This window comes from Saccopteryx bilineata, chromosome 7 (genome assembly GCF_036850765.1).
Source record: "Saccopteryx bilineata isolate mSacBil1 chromosome 7, mSacBil1_pri_phased_curated, whole genome shotgun sequence".
NCBI classification, from domain to species: Eukaryota; Metazoa; Chordata; class Mammalia; order Chiroptera; family Emballonuridae; genus Saccopteryx; species Saccopteryx bilineata.
The window spans coordinates 96,809,507-96,825,648 of NC_089496.1; the positions used below are offsets into that span (position 1 = coordinate 96,809,507).

Sequence of the window (16,142 nt, forward strand, 5' to 3'; positions counted from 1 at the left end):
TCATTTAATCCTTACAACAACACAGTCAAACAGGTATTATTTTACAGATGAGAATAGTAGGACTCAGAGAGGTGAGTACCTTGCCCAAACTTACCCTAGAGAAATGGCGAAGCCAAGAGTTAGTCTTCTTCTCTGAATCCCTTTCACATAATGAGAAAGGACCCACCTACATTTCACTCAGCATATCTCTGAGGTTCTATGCCCGTTGCATTGTGTCTATAGGATATCAGTGCCCAAATTTTGCTGTACAAGAGAATCACGTGCGGTGCTTTAAAAAACCCTCAATCCAGGAGCCCACCCTGAAAGACTGTAATTCAATGATAAGGCCCCAAGATCAGCATTTTAGGAAACGACTGTATTAGAAAAAGATAGAGAATGGAGTTCATTGTTTTAGACATTGCAAGTTACTAGTATTTCTGTTGCAGATAGTTACTGATCATACTCAAGAAATAGTGCCATAAGGATTAAAACACCCAGTTTTAAAATCATGTAATGCAGACAGATGTAGTAAAGATTAGTTGAAATCTTGGCCTGACCTGTGGTGGCGCAGTGGATAAAGCGTCAACCTGGAATGCTGAGGTCGCCGGTTTGAAACCCTGGGCTTGCCTGGTCAAGGCACATATGGGAGTTGATGTTTCCTGCTCCTCCCTCCCCCTTCTCTCTCTCTCTCATTCTCTCTCCTCTCTAAAAATTAATAAAAGTAAAAAAAAAAATAAAAAAAGATTAGTTGAAATCTTAAGACATGTAATGAAAAGATACATGGGTAAACTGACATATTTTAGGAGTCACATAGCAATCGCAAGCTTTGTATTCACGTTACAGTTTCTCTCTCTACACAGCAACTGATAACTTAAATTGATTTTGTATGAGGTTTTATGTCCTACTTGTGAGTGGGCCTGTCATTTGGACTATCTTATAGCAGTTGTTATTCACTAGTTGTTTGTTTATTAGAAGTTATTTACTTAGCTGTGATGAGTTTAAAAGGCTCACCAAATGGAAAATGAATAAATAAGGATAAATTCCTTTAAAAATAAAAAAAGGAGGAGAACCTGAGAGTGATAGTTCATTACTGTTGCAGAAATGATCAGGCCTGATTACCCAAACAATTGTATAAGGACCTGTCAGTTATGTAGCTGAGGTAATTACTTTAAAATATAATAGATAAGTCACATAGTGCTAATGAAATATGTTGATGAATCCTTGAGTATTGCCCTGATTATGTCTCCTTGGGGAATGGAGGACTCATTAGCATGAGTTCCCTGTCAGTCCTTCCTGCTCTGTTCCTTGAGTACTTTCCAGATGGGCTTGGCATAAAAGGGGGATCAAAATGTATGCAGCATGGCCAAGTTTCAAATGAATGGCTCATCTAACCCCACTGATTAAATACATGACATTACGCAGTATGAAAAGGCTGTTGGGCTTTATTGACTTTACTTTTCTGAGAGCTTTAAAAATGGAAATTTGGGGCACGGGATGGGGGAAGGCTCTGTCTGTAAGTTCTTAGCTTTTCATATTCAACTGCAGATGCCTATTTCCCAGAGCAGGGAAATGCTTCAGAACCAAGAGGTTGTTAAATTGGGAGAAGCAGTGTGTGTGTGCCCACGCACACAGGGACAGAGATAAACCTGTTTGCTTTCTGAAATAATAAGTAGTAAAACAGGTTGTTTAGGGTAAAGTCCCTTGAACTAGATATTTGATTTTAACTACATCTGCTTATAATAATACATTATATTTACAGAGTGCTTTGAAAATTACAAAGCATTTTCACATTTATTATCTCATCTGAACTCCACAACAACCCTATGAAATAGGTACAGCAGGTATTATATCCACCACCACCACTTAAAAGATGGCTAAACCGAATCATAAGCAGGTCAAGAAACTTGGTGGAGGTCACATAATCAGTTGGTGTCACAGCTAGAACTAGAGCACCGGAATTTTGAAACTTAAGCCTGTGTTTTCTTGGCAGAAAGTGTCTCGGCCACTGTTTGATCTACCCAGAGTTCATGTGGAGATTTGTGGCTACAATTTAATTGGGGAATACAAATCAGGCATGCCTAAAACGCTCTACAGAAAGGAGATTGTTTCTCTTAGATCATGCCCATGTTAGAAAGAGGAAGTAGAGAATGGAGTCAGTTGTTTTAGACAATGCAAATTACAAGCAAACAAAAACACTTTGTAATCAGTTTCTAGATATTTGGGGAGCTATTCATTCATTAATTTGTGTATTCATTTTTAAAAGTATCTATTAAGTGTCTTTATATAAGAGACTGTACTTAGCACTTTTGGAAAGATACAAAGAAATGCATTTACTTTGGAGGGATTTGGCATGAATTTCACAGATAATTGCCATTATAGTCATTGGCTATTACCACCTGGTAGATGAAATAAAATGCCTTCCTTACAGAACAAGTTAAACAAAACCAAATGAAGAAACTGGGAGACTAACTTCCTTTAATTCTCTTCCCATGGAAGCCATTTAAAAAAAAAACCCAAGGTCATAAATTGTCCTGCCAGGTACACAAAATACAAATTTTACTGTGTCATCTAATATAACACAGACATGAACTGTAACATCCCCTGGAAACTAGGGTTAGGGTTAGGGTTAGGCTTAGGTTAGTGCCAGGTTCCTTATTAGAATTTAAGAGAAAATGGTAGTATCAAGCCCAAAGAGTAATTTCCAGAAAGCAACTGTGAAGGGCCAGGGTTAATTCTCTATAATACTTTCCCCTGCCTGGCTTCAAAACAAATTTCTCCTCTTGGAAGCGTGGTTAAGGAACAGAGGCACCAGTGGGCATAAGGAAACTGACAAGAGTTGAAGGCCCTGTCATTCTGGTGGAACATAAGCAAGAGTTTGCTAATGAGTGTTGTAAGTTTCCTTGGAGGTCACTTAAAAATATAATAATAAAGGTCCTGGCCGGTTTGCTCAGTGGTAGAGCGTGGGCCTGGAGTGCAGGAGTCCCGGGTTCGATTCCCGGCCAGGGCACACAGGAGAAGCGCCCATCTGCTTCTCCACCCCTCCCCCTCTCCTTTCTCTCTGTCTTTCTCTTCCCCTCCCGCAGCCAAGGCTCCATTGGAGCAAAGTTGGCCCAGGCTCTGAGGATGGCTCTATGGCCTCTGCCTCAGGCACTCGAGTGATTCTGGTTGCAATGGAGCAACACCCCAGATGGGCAGAGAGCATCGCCCCCTGGTGGGCATGCCAGGTGGATCCCGGTCGGGTGCATGCGGGAGTCTGTCTGACTGCCTCCCCGTTTCCAACTTCAGAAAAATACTTTATATATATATATAATAAAAACTAAAAAAATATTTCCATGGACAAATTTCTTTACTTGCTAGCATAAATCAGAAGGCAAAATTTGTGCTGATATTTATAAACACCTTAAATACTTGTTTGATATATTTCTTTAGTTTGTGCAACATATACACAAATAGTGTCATTGAGTTAAACTATTTTTTTGTTGTTATTGTTGTGACAGGTCCTGCTCAGCCCCCAACATGGATATGTGAATCAGCGTGTATGTCCATACGTGTTATTTGCCTGTGTGTGTGTGTGTGTGTGTGTGTGTGTGAAGAGGGAAGACTCAGACCGAATCCCACCTATGTCCCTACTCTGTCCCCATTTTGCTTCTCTTCCCAATTTCTCCACTTGGGTTATTACAGGGTTAGAGTTAGTGAGCTCTAAACTTCATTTCAACTCTACTATCTGATGATGCTCCAGTTTTTAAATATTTTTGTTGCTATTAAACACACATTATGTATTCCAGTCAATCAATATCCTTAGCCATATAGAGCCATATAGTAGGATCCCATTTCAGGAAAATTTTATCATAAGTCACATAAAATCAAGTTTATTTGCCATACAAAAATGATTATTTGATGAGCGAAATAATTCCTGACTAGTGATAAATAACAAACCTAGTTATACATTTAAAATATTTATTTTTAATCCAAGTTTTCAGGAAAAGAAATTTAGAGTGAAGCATACGTGCATTAAATAACAACAACAAAAGCATATAAATGCCATAAAACTGTAGAATTTTGGAATGCTAAAGAACAGTTTCAATCCGTTGTCCAATCATTTTACAAAATGGAACTATGGAACAAAAAAGTTTTACTTGCTCAAGATCACACAAGCAAGCCTGACCTGTGGTGGCGCAGTGGATAAAGCGTCAACCTGGAAACACTGAGGTTGCTGGTTCAAAACCCTGGCTTGCCTGGTCAAGGCACATATGGGAGTTGATGCTTCCTGCTCCTCCCCCTTCTCTCTCTCTTTCTCTCTCCCCCCCCAAAATGAATAAATAAATAAATAAAAATTATTTAAAAAAAAAAAGATTACACAAGCAGTTAAAAGGCTCTGCAAGGAAAACCAATCCAGAATGTAGTTTTCCTCATGCATATGGACACCACACCTCTTCACTTACCTACGAAGAAAAAAAAAACAGATGTTCATTGCTTAAATCAAGGAATATTATTAAAAATAAAACAGAGTTCTAATGTAATCTCTCAACTTCCTTCTATGTGGACACATTTTAATAGTTTAAATGCTAATGAGTGTTGTAAGTTTCCTTGGAGGTCACTTAAAAATATAATAATAAAGGCCCTGGCCAGTTGGCTCAGTGGTAGTGCGTCGGCCTGGAGTGCAGGAGTCCCGGGTTCGATTCCCGGCCAGGGCACACAGGAGAAGCGCCCATCTGCTTCTCCACCCCTTCTCCTCTCCTTCCTCTCTGTCTCTCTCTTCCCCTCCCGCAGCCAAGGCTCCATTGGAGCAAAGTCAACCTGGTAGTCAACCTGGTCCCTAGCGCCCACTAGTGGGCGTTCCAGCTTTCATGGTGGGTAGTAGTGGAGCAACCAAAGTATAAATAAAAATATAGATTTAACTATAGTAAGTTGTTTTATAAAGATTTATTCTGCCAAACCTAGCGAAAATCCGACATAAAATACTTGGTAAGTAATTATTTATTATATGCTTTAAGTTGCTGTAACTCTGCTTTATAAATTTTATAAAGTAAAGTTACTCCCCTACTTTATAAATCACCCATACTGTGGAACCAGTGGGTGGTTAGAAAATTTTACTACAAAAGTAGGCGATAGGTATAAAAAGGTTGACTACCCCCTGGTTTAAATAGAAGATTCACGTACATTTAAAGTTAATCTGCTTATGAGTTTAACTTTACTGACCTCTTAATTGCCACTAACATAGCATAATACCCTGCTATTATTTTCTAAAATTATTTTAGATGTTGTATTTCTCGGTTTTCTATAATGTTGCAATTTTTATGAATACAGATTAACCTGTCAATAATATATTTTCTAATAATGTTATTCACTGAAATCCCAGGTTTTTTGATGTGTTAGTAAGGACTTGACTCCATTGCTCCCAGTCACATAAATCAGTTTTATTTTATTATTCTTTTCACATTCTGTATTAAATACTAAATAACCTCCCTTTATATAGTTTTCATTTGAGGGCAGTGATTGAAAATTAAATATAGCACAAGATACTATATAGTCACTTTCAAGGCACAAAGCTTTATTTTTGCCATGAACTCCAATGTTTGAAGTTGGCAGGGCTCTTTAAAACTAATGCTTCTAGCATTTCATTGACTCACACTAAATCGGTCCCTCGATCACCCAGTTAATTTTAACCTTGACCTCCCACAGCTGTACTGCTTTTTTCAATCCAAAAAAACTCCTTGCTTCCACCCTTTCTGCTTCTTATGAAGCAATAGCGGGGAGGAAAAGCCAAACCCATTCCTTTAAGAAAGATTCCGCCTCCTCTCTTATAAGCAAGCGCCTCATGCTAATTGTGGAGTCTCTACTAAGTCACACACTTTACTTACTACTCAGCATTGGGAGAAGCTGCCGCTGCTGCTGCTGCCGCTGCTGCTGCTGCTGGCTGCTGACTGCTGCTGCTGCCGATGCTGCCGCCGCCACCGCGGGTCTGAGGCTGCAGCGGGTTTCTGTGCAGCACTGCAGAATCCACATCTAGGAGACACACACGTCTACTACCCTGGACACACAAGAAAGCCTCGGATCCTCAGCGGGTAAGCAGATCTTTTATCCATTCTGCCCAGAAACTGTGGGAAAGGGAACGATCATGGAAAACAGCTCATCAGACATGTTTAAAATGGGTTGTGTTAATTTGCCTTCCTCTGATGAGGGGTCTAAATTTGTGACTGGCAATTGCTGTGTGTAGTGGACACTATTGTCTGCTATGTGTCCTTAACATACTTTTCTTTTTTGCTATTCATAAAAAGGCTAACCTTGATGCATGCAAAGCTTCCCCCCCCTTTTTTTGCTTTTTAAATGCAAGAAAACATCCAGCCACTCCCAATATCGCTCTCAAATACTGCAGATATTTTTAAATGGCAAATAAAAATGACAGGCTGAACATTTTTAAAGTATTTTCTCTCCAAAGCCAGGAAGCTTTCTCCACGATCCCTTAGAGGTATTTAAAAATCATAAGGCATGGTTAAATTTTGAGCAGATGGGAGATGGTGGTAGACTAAAATTTCTATAGCCTTGGTCCAGTGAAGAGAGAAAACCAGGATAAACGAATCACAGTTTGTGCCAAGACAAGATTCATTTTCCACACTTCATATGTGGGAAGAGGAAACTACATTTTAATTAGCACATTTGGGGGGAAGAGGGAGGGGATGAAGATGAGGGGATGGTGAAGAGTCTTTGACCGGGAAGAGTCTGCAGAGAGGGAAGGAAATGAAATGGACTATGGCCAGTGCCTTGGTAACGAAGGGCTGTAGGGTGGGGAATGAAGTTTGTTGTGTGTGTTAGGGTGGGGTTGACCCAAGGGACCATGAATAACCAGAATGGCGCTTGGAGGGGTGTGCTTGGGAGCGCATTCGTGCTGGTGGAGGACATGTGCGCTGCAGGGATGTGCAAGCCGTGGGTGGGAGGTCTATTTCGAGAATAGGTTGGGGTGAGAAACGTGTCTGGGCGGCGGGGGTGGGTGGGCCAGTGTCACCTGTGGATGGATCCATCTCCTTGCATTGTGGTGTTGCAAAGTTTCCCAGGCCCCGGATTCATTTGGAAGGCTGGCGGTGCCTCAGCTTTTCGCCCCCAAGAGGTCAGCTCTGATAAATGCACATGGCCAGGGGCCAAAGTGGGGGTGAAGACCCTCGGCCGGCCGAAGTACAGCAGGATTGAGAAAGCCCCTGTCCTGCCCCTCTGTGGAGGTAAGGGGAAGGAGACGCCCCCGCTGGCAACTGTGCTCTGAAGAAAAACCCAGGCCCCTCCTATGGGGGGCTTGCGGAGCTTGAACCTCAGCAGTGACCTAACCCTGAAGATCGGCAACCAATGTGGACTGCAAAGGCTGAGACTCCGAAAGAGGCAGCTCAGCCTCCGGAATGAGGGGTCTCGTTCAGGTTACGGCGGACGACATTTCCAAGGCGCCCCTCCTCCCCTTGTAGTCTGCTTTCCGACAGGGTCGTTTCCCCCTCCGATCACCAGGGGAAACGCGGATCGGAGTTGCAGAGCCGGAGGAAGAGATGCCAGGTGGCCACCCTGCGCCAAACCCTGCCGGAGGCCCCCGGGGCCGCGGTTTCACAGACTTGATGCCAGCGCGCGTGGAGGGGGGCCGCGAGGGGCGGAGCCAGGGCTCTGGAGGGGGGCGAGGGCCCGAGGGGGCGGGGCCTCGGGGAGGCGGGGCCATGGATGTCCTGTGATTTCAAGGGGCGGGGCCAAAACGCTCAGAGGCCCGAAGGGCGGGACCAGGGGGCGCTCGACGGCTGCGAGAGGCGGGCCTGCAGGGGGCGGGGCCGCGGGCGCTGGGGGGCCTAGGGGCGGGGCTACGGGCGCTCGAGAGGCGCCGGGCCAGTCCCGCCAGAGCGCGATCGGCCATCCTGTAACGGTCGCCAGGACGAGGGGCGGGAGGGGAAGGAGTGGGATTTAAATTATATTTTTAAAAACAGAGAACGAGAGCAAGAGGCTACGGCGACTCAGGTGTCGCCGCTTCCTGCTCCACAGGGCTCGGCGCCCAGGTCCCTCCCTCCTCACGCCCTCTCTCCTTCTGCCCTCCCCTCCGGAGCCGTGCGGCGCTTAAGAGGCGGCGGCGGCGGATCGGGCGGCCGCTGCAGCCCCGGCGGCCGCGGAGAAGGAGGGAGGGAAGCACAAAGCCGGCTGCGCGCTGCGAGGTAATCCGGAGCGGAGAGAAGGAAGGCGCTGGGCTTCAGCCCCTCCTCCCGGCGGGGCCCACGGTCGCCCGCGCGGGCTGGGGCGCGGCGACCCCTCTAGGGGTTCGCGCGGGTCGGAGGGACTTCCTATCCGCTGCCCCCGCGGCCTCAGGTGACCCCCTCTCCCCCACCTTGTGGGGCTGGAGTGGGAGCTTCGCGCTGGCTCCAGGGCAGTGGATCTGCGCGGAGGGTCTCGGGGCGCCGCGGGGTGGGCCCGACTCCCTCGGGTGTCCTCTGGTTTCCCCCGGAGGGCGGGGAGCCCAAAAAATCCAGAGCTAGTTTAAGCTTCGGTGACCCGGGGATCTTAAACGCTGAAGGTGCGCTTTGGGAGGGTGGGAGTTTCCCGCGCTTGGAAAAGGTGGAGGGTAAGGGATGCAGTGTTGGTTTGGTTTGCTTTTCTTATTTAAAAAACTTTTTTGTTATAAGTTGAAAACGTTCAACTTTTTCTTGTCCGCGTCCCCAGCCCCCCAACGCACGCGCGCGCGCGCACACACACACACACACGCACACACACCCCCTACACACGTTCTTTAGATTGAGTTTCTTACCCCGGGGTGACAAGCTGGCTGGCAGCAGGTACGGTTTGCTGGCGTTTGGGACACGTCCAGTTTCTTTGGAGGTATGCTATCATAGCTGAGGCAAGACCACAGAGACAGGTAGAATAAGCTAGGCCTCTATTAAAATGCCAAGAATGGCCTCAGGTGAACTTTTTTGTTGCAGAGATTTAATTGCTAGTAGGTGCCCGTTTAAAATGGGAGCGTAAGGAAACCACTCATTTCTTTGGTACGTGTGCTGTTGCAGTTAACCTGCCGGAGTGGTATGGAGAGAAATGGAATTTAACTCAAGCAAGAGGCTTTACATGGCGGTTATACACAAGTTTGGTGAAGGCGATGATAAGGTTCTGGGGATTGGAACCAGCCACAGAAAGTGTGCACAATTACGTTAAATTATACATTTTTGACTTAGCCGTAGGAAATGGTTGCTCTTCTTGGAATCCAGTGCTTCTGTATCATACTCAATACATCTTAATTTTGGATTTAAAAGACTTCTGATGAGGGTGTTGTTAAAGAGAATAAAATAGTACAGCCCAATTTGTCGTTTGAAAATTAGGATTCTTAACTATTAAAATTTCAGTTACTTTTGGAGTATATGTATAGTTTTTATATTTGTCTCGATTGCATTATATACTTTCCCTGTAACTCGTTTTCTTTTTCTTAGATTAAGCACATTAATTTTGCAGAGGGGGGACCAGAAAAAAATGGCCACTTTTGCCCCCATTTAACTTTTCATTTTTCTAAAGAGTTCATTGTGTGCTAATTTTAATACTGACCTCAGAGGCTGGCATGTTGGTAGTAGTAGTTGCTTTTGAAGAAAAAAAAAGGTGTGTCTCTTCTGAATGTTAAATGTAATTTAATACTCTTTGAGATAGTTGGTTATGAGGAATTCAATATTTTGTAGCTTTTTACATGTGAGATATCAGGAAATGTTTAGCACACACGTTTGACATATTACGTAGGTCTCAGAGCACCGCAATCACGTACCTGGGAAATATTTTGCATAAAAGAAGGATTGTATTTTCAGAATATAAATTTTATTTTCTGAAAAAGAACAAGAAAATTACATTTACACTTTGCTCTTTTTAACCCTCTTTTTCAATAATGTTATAGTGAAGTGAATGTGAGTTCTGCTTGTTGATGTTTAAAGTACAGATTTGGTCTTTGTAATACCAGAATGTTTTTTGAGACTAAGAGGGCATAGGACCAGCCCACCTACTCACTATCCTAAAACCTAGACACAGGGTGGGGCTCAACGGCTGTGGTTGTCAGGCTTTCTGAAGTAGGCCAACCATGTGTTTTTGTCATACCTGAGCCTATACAGATTGTTAGCTGTTTAATGTCACCTATCTCAAAGTTTGTTAGCAGGACTGGGCAGCACTCATGCGTGTCGCCAGGATATAAGAAGCATTTCTATTGAGGAAAGAAATCACGTACCAGCATAGAAATACAACTCTGAACAAACGAGTTTGTAGAATGTTGTGGAACAATAGTATAAAAACCTTAGCTTAACCCAGTTGTTATATGTAAGGTGCTTAGAATATAGTCTGGTGCTGAGTGCTTTATGTGTATATCATCATCAGTATATAAAATGACACTTTTTTGAAGGTAGTTATATCTCGCTACCCGCCAAGTGAAGGCTCAGCAAACATTTGTAACAGTTAATATTTATTTGTTCTTTCTCTGTGCCAAGCACAGTTTTATATGATTTAATTTATTTACTTCTCACGACAACCCAGTGACTACGCAGAAATGCAGAGAGGTTAAGCACAATACTATTTTACCTAGGGTATACAGCTACCAGGGGTGGCACATGCTGGTTCTACACCCAGGTCTGCCTCAAAAGTAAGCATTTAACTAGGGCTTTAAACTCCTGATAGCAGTTGCAAATTGATGGTATTCACAGTATCCCCGAGACTGCAGGTGTGCATGTGTTATTTAACTACACCCTCCTATATTAATACCACCAGCAGGTTGTGTTTTAAATCAGAAGGGTGGTGATTAATCTGCCTTAACTAGAATCACCTTTTGACTTTGGACAAGGAGTCTCACACAATGTATGTTTAGCTGGCATGCTAGAATTTGGGCTAGATTTTTAATTACGACATTAAAGCCTTTTTTTTTTTTAAAGCTTGCCAGGTCTCTAGGGTTCCAGCTGGCCCAGCAGGCACTCATGTACCTACAAGAGATGCAGGTTCTGCACTAAATCGGTGGGCCTGATCTGATTACCACACCATATCCACCTGAGATGGATTCTAACTTACACTTGTTTTCAATTCCACCCAAGCTGCCTCCTAAAATTAGCTTTAAGTGAAAAGACATAACTTGTGGCTTTGTCGCTCACGTTCCTAAAGGAACTGTTTTTTCCTGCTTTGCCAGTATAGTTATAGGTCAAACAAATTAACCGTAACTTAAATTAGGAGCTATTTTAAGTACTGTTTAGAATTATTACTGTAGAGAGCTGGTAAGTCATTTGTTGGCAACTTAATGAGATATAATATAAAGAAAAAATATTTTAAAAGTAGGCGTACATTGAGATAAAAAAGCTCAAGCTGTTTGGAAAACAGGTTGCTAACTAATCTGTTTCTCACATTAAAGAAACACTAATTTTTTTGGCTACAATTAATCTTCAGTACTATTTCCAATTTCTTAAGAAATATTAAATTTGTAGAGTTTGAAGAGAAAAATATTTTGATGTCTAATCCAGAGTACTGTTCTTTCTTTTAAACATAGATGCCCTGTTTGAAATTAATTGAGCAGTCATAGGCTGTGTCATGTCATCGAAATTCAGAATGAGCGTCCTAATACTTGATTTCATGTCTTCTGTGTTTTAATGCTTTATCATTTGAACTTCGGGTCCATGCCAGAGTATTTATAGATGAGATTGTTATGAAGTCTTTCAGGTTCTGCCAGAGACTAAATTCTCTTGGCCGAAAGCCAATACAGTCTCAAATCTTTACTGTAATAGATTTGTATGTATTAAGAATCCTCTCTAAATCATACAGGTTAAGAGTCTTTCATTGACTATAGCTTGAAATGAAAAAAAAATTCTTCTATTCTTTATGTATAATAATGAGATGAATTTAATTATTTCTTCCATCAGTAGCTAGTTATGCACACACATGCATGTAACCGTGCTACTTGGTCAAGTTCAAAATTATTCACCTGGGCCTGACCTGTGGTGGCGCAGTGGATAAAGCATCGACCTGGAACGCTGAGGTCGCCGGTTTGAAACCCTGGGCTTGCCTGGTCAAGGCACATATGGGAGTTGATGCTTCCAGCTCCTCCCCGCTTCTCTCTCTCTCTCTCCCTCTCTCTCTCCTCTCTAAAAAATGAATAAATAAAAATTAAAAAAAAAAAATTATTCACCTAGCATTCATGCAATAGTTGAGTACCAACAGTATGCATAGAACAAGAACTATAACTGAAAATTAACCAAAAGTATTGGAGGAAAACAGTTCATGGGAATTTCCTTTATTTATTTCACGTGTATTTTAATGTTGACTTTTTAATATCTGGACAAATTTCAAAATAATGTTCAAATTATTTGCACAGTTGAAACATTGGAATGTTAAAGTACTGTGTAACTTACCCTAAAGCCTTAGATGATAGCATAGATGAAAATCAGAGTCTCTTATCTTCTTAAACTATTTTTGTCAGGTATCTTTGAAAAGCTGTGTTAGTAATCTCTTTGGTTTCTAGGACATTATTGACTACACTGAAGGACTAGTTTACTGAAGGGTATCTTTTTTTTTTCTTTTTTTTTATAGAGTCAGAGAGAGGGATAGACAGGGACAGACAGACAAGAACGGAAAGATGAGAAGCATCATTAGTTTTTCGTTGTGCGTTGCGACACCTTAGTTGTTCATCGATTGCTCTCTCATATGTGCCTTGACTGTGGGCCTTCAGCAGACCGAGCGACCCCTTGCTCGAGCCAGCGACCCTGGGCTCAAGCTGGTGAGCTTTTTTTACTCAAACCAGATGAGCCCTCGCTCAAGCTGGCAACCTCGGGGCCTCGAACCTGGGTTCTCTGCATCCCAGTCCGATGCTCTATCCACTGCACCACCACCTGGTCAGGCTACTGAAGGGTATCTTGAAAACCATAAAGAATGAATGTGGCTGTCAGTGGTATCTAGCATAACCCAAAAGTAGTAGCCTGACCACCAAAAGGTATAAAGTGGATGGAACCCATCTTTGATGTTGAAAGGCCTACCATTCTAGTAAATTTTCTTCTTAGGAAGATGGTATAGACTAGTTTTTGTTTTGTTTTGTTTTGTTTTTTGTGACAGGAAGAGAGAGGAACAGATAGAGACAGGCAGACAGGAAGGGAGAGAGATGAGAAGCATCAATTCTTCCTTGCGGCTACTTAGTTGTTCATTGATTGCTTTCTCACATGTGCCTTGACCGGGGGCCTACAGCAGAGCGAGTGACCCCTTGCTCAAGCCAGCGACCTTTGGGCTTCAAGCCAGTCACCTTTGGGCCCAAGCCAGCGACCATGATGTCATGTCTATGATCCTGCGCTTAAGCCAGCGACCTTGGGGTTTTTTGGGGTTTTTTTTGTATTTTTCTGAAGCTGGAAACAGGGAGAGACAGTCAGACAGACTCCCGCATGCACCTGACCGGGATCCACCCGGCATGCCCACCAGGGGTGACGCTCTGCCCACCAGGGGGCGATGCTCTGCCCCTCTGGGGCGTCGCTCTGCTGCTACCAGAGCCACTCTAGCACCTGGGGCAGAGGCCAAGGAGCCATCCCCAGCGCCCGGGCCATCTTTGCTCCAATGGAGCCTCGGCTGCGGGAGGGGAAGAGAGAGACAGAGAGGAAGGAGGGGGTGGGGATGGAGAAGCAAATGGGCGCTTCTCCTATGTGCCCTGGCCGGGAATCGAACCCGGGTCTCCCGCACGCCAGGCCGACGCTCTACCGCTGAGCCAACCGACCAGGGCGACCTTGGGGTTTTGAACCTGTGTTCTCTGTGTCCCAGTTCGACGCTCTATCAACTGCGCCACCACCTAGTCAGGCTAGACTAGTTTTGAACTATGTGAAAACTGTACTGTTATTGTAAAAGATGTATAGGTTTTGACATATAGTTTTATCTTTATAATGAGTTTGGATCAGAATTGAGCTTTTACCTGTTAACAGTATGATCTACATCCCCACCATTTACTGTACATTTACTTTTTTTTTAAGTTGGCTTTAGTTAAAGCTTAATTGTGAATGGTAAGAGTCTCTGATGTGAGATGAATTCTGAAACCTCTTTGTTTCAAATTGCCTGAAACTGGCCCTGAGGTTATTGGTGTATATAAAGGTAGTACATTAACTGGCATTTATGATTGCTACCTCCTCGAACAAGGCTGTAGTTTGAACCTCAGGTTATGATAAAAATTTCCCACAACCAAGCCAACCAAGGGGCAAAAACACTTTTTAGAAACTTAAGGGCAATAATGACATAATATTCTTAAAACCAGTGTCTCAAGTAATGTACTGTATATGTTAGTAAAATAATAAAAATAATTATTTCACAGTGCACGCTAAGGCAGTGAAATAATCGCCAATCCCCGAGACGGTCTACCAGAAATTTCATGCCGGTCCCCAAAAGATTTAAGCACCATGATGTGTATGAAGATTATAGACCCAGTGATCTTAGTTGAATTTGTTTATGCATAGGGTGATTTCTGCCTTAGCGGTTCCCGAAATAATTGTCCTATTTTCACTGGTCCCCACTGCACTAAGGCAAGTCAACATTAAAGCAAACAATGGATTAAACAAGATGAAAACCTAACTCTAGGCCCTGGCTAGTGGCTCAGTAGATAGAGCATCTGCTTGGCACATGGACATCCCAGGTGTGATTCCCCGTCAGGACACACAGGAGAAGCGACTATCTGCTTCTCTTCTCCTTCCTCTCCCCATTCTTCTCCCTCTTCCCCTCCTGCATCAGCGGTTCTATTGGTTCCATCATGGCCCAGGGCACTGAGGATAGGTCTGTTGGAGTGCATCAGCCTCAGGTGCTAAAAATAGTTCAATACTTGAGCATTGGCCTCAGATGGGTGGGTCTTGATTGGGGTGCATGTGTGAGTCTACCTTTCTATCTCCTCTCTTATTTAAAAAAGAAAACCTAACTCTAGGTAGCATACATGAAGTTATTCTTTTTGGTAACTCTCATACCCCTTTAAATTTATTCTTGTCGTTTTTTACTCCTCCATCTTCCACCTAGGAAGTACTCACCTCCTTGGATGGAAGAGGGGAAGGACAGTGCAATATGTGAGTTCAGAGCCTGCTTTCCTCAGCTCTTGTGGCTGTTACTGGTTGCCTGTAGGGGAGCTGGAATGCCAACAATGTAGAAAGCAATCAGGTTGGAGAAATGCTGAGTTTTTCAGTATCTTGGGGACTTGGTGTATGCTTTTAATTTGTCACCATCAGCAATGTTTCGGTGAAGTTTTTCCACAATCGCTCAGCTCGTCCTTTGCAAGGACAGCACTTCCTTTTTCCTTTTCCATACCATATTCTCATCCTGTCGCCTTTTGACTTTCTACAATAACTAAATACCAAAGCAAAAACGTGGGTTTACTCAGCATCCTCATGGAGAAGGTAATTAGGTTTATTTGGTATGTCTAAAGAAGTATATTTTGGGATCAAGGCCTCACCAGGGAGGAACACTCTACTTTTAATCCTTCAGAAATTAGAGCCATTAACTGTTAACTGCATAGTCACTTCTAATCTCGTGTCTTATTAATACATAAAAAAAGATTCTGTAAGGTCAGCCTGTTAATATCTAAGGAAATGGTTGGGCAAGGATGATGGTTGGAGCTCAAGTAGGGTTGCAAACGGGCTTAAGTGCATAGGATGAGAGGTGGAAAGGGAAAGAGGTCGGCAGTGGAGTTGATATATTGGTCATATTCCTTATCTCCACTCTTTTTTTTTATTTTTTATTTTATTTATTTTTTTATTTTACAGAGACAGAGAGAGAGTCAGAGAGAAGGATAGATAGGGACAGACAGACAGGAACAGAGAGAGATGAGAAACATCAATCAGTTTTTCGTTGCTCATTGTGACACCTTAGTTGTTCATTGATTGCTTTCTCATATGTGCCTTGACCGGGCCTTCAGCAAACTGAGTAACCCCTTGCTCAAGCCAGCGACCTTGGGTCCAAGCTGGTGAGTTTTGTGCAAACCAGATGAGCCCGTGCTCAAGCTGGCGACCTCGGGGTCTCGAACCTGGGCCCTCTGCATCCCAGTCCAACGCTCTATCCACTGTGCCACCGCTTGGTCAGGCCTTATTGCCACTCTTAACGGTTTGTTGTCAATTCGCTTTGTGACTTTAAAACAGTTTTCCTCTTACTTTCTTATGACTTTTATTGCCAGGACTGAGTTTTATCTCTCCTAGAGAACAGGTAGATTTCTATCA

The 16,142-nt window shown here is 43.3% G+C and overlaps 1 protein-coding gene across 4 annotated transcripts in view; it reads left to right on the forward strand.

The window, feature by feature from the left end:
* The first annotated feature begins 5,846 nt into the window (after window positions 1–5,846).
* ADD3 (adducin 3) overlaps window positions 5,847–16,142 on the forward strand; it is a 132,116-nt gene continuing 121,820 nt past the window's right edge. For 2 of the 4 annotated variants that reach the window (XM_066240467.1, XM_066240465.1), the window contains exon 1: window positions 7,852–8,150. The gene's annotated coding sequence lies outside the window, so the exon portion shown is untranslated. Of the gene's footprint in view, window positions 6,045–7,851; window positions 8,151–16,142 lie in introns of those variants that run through there. The other 2 variants (XM_066240466.1, XM_066240470.1) reach the window with 2 other exon arrangements.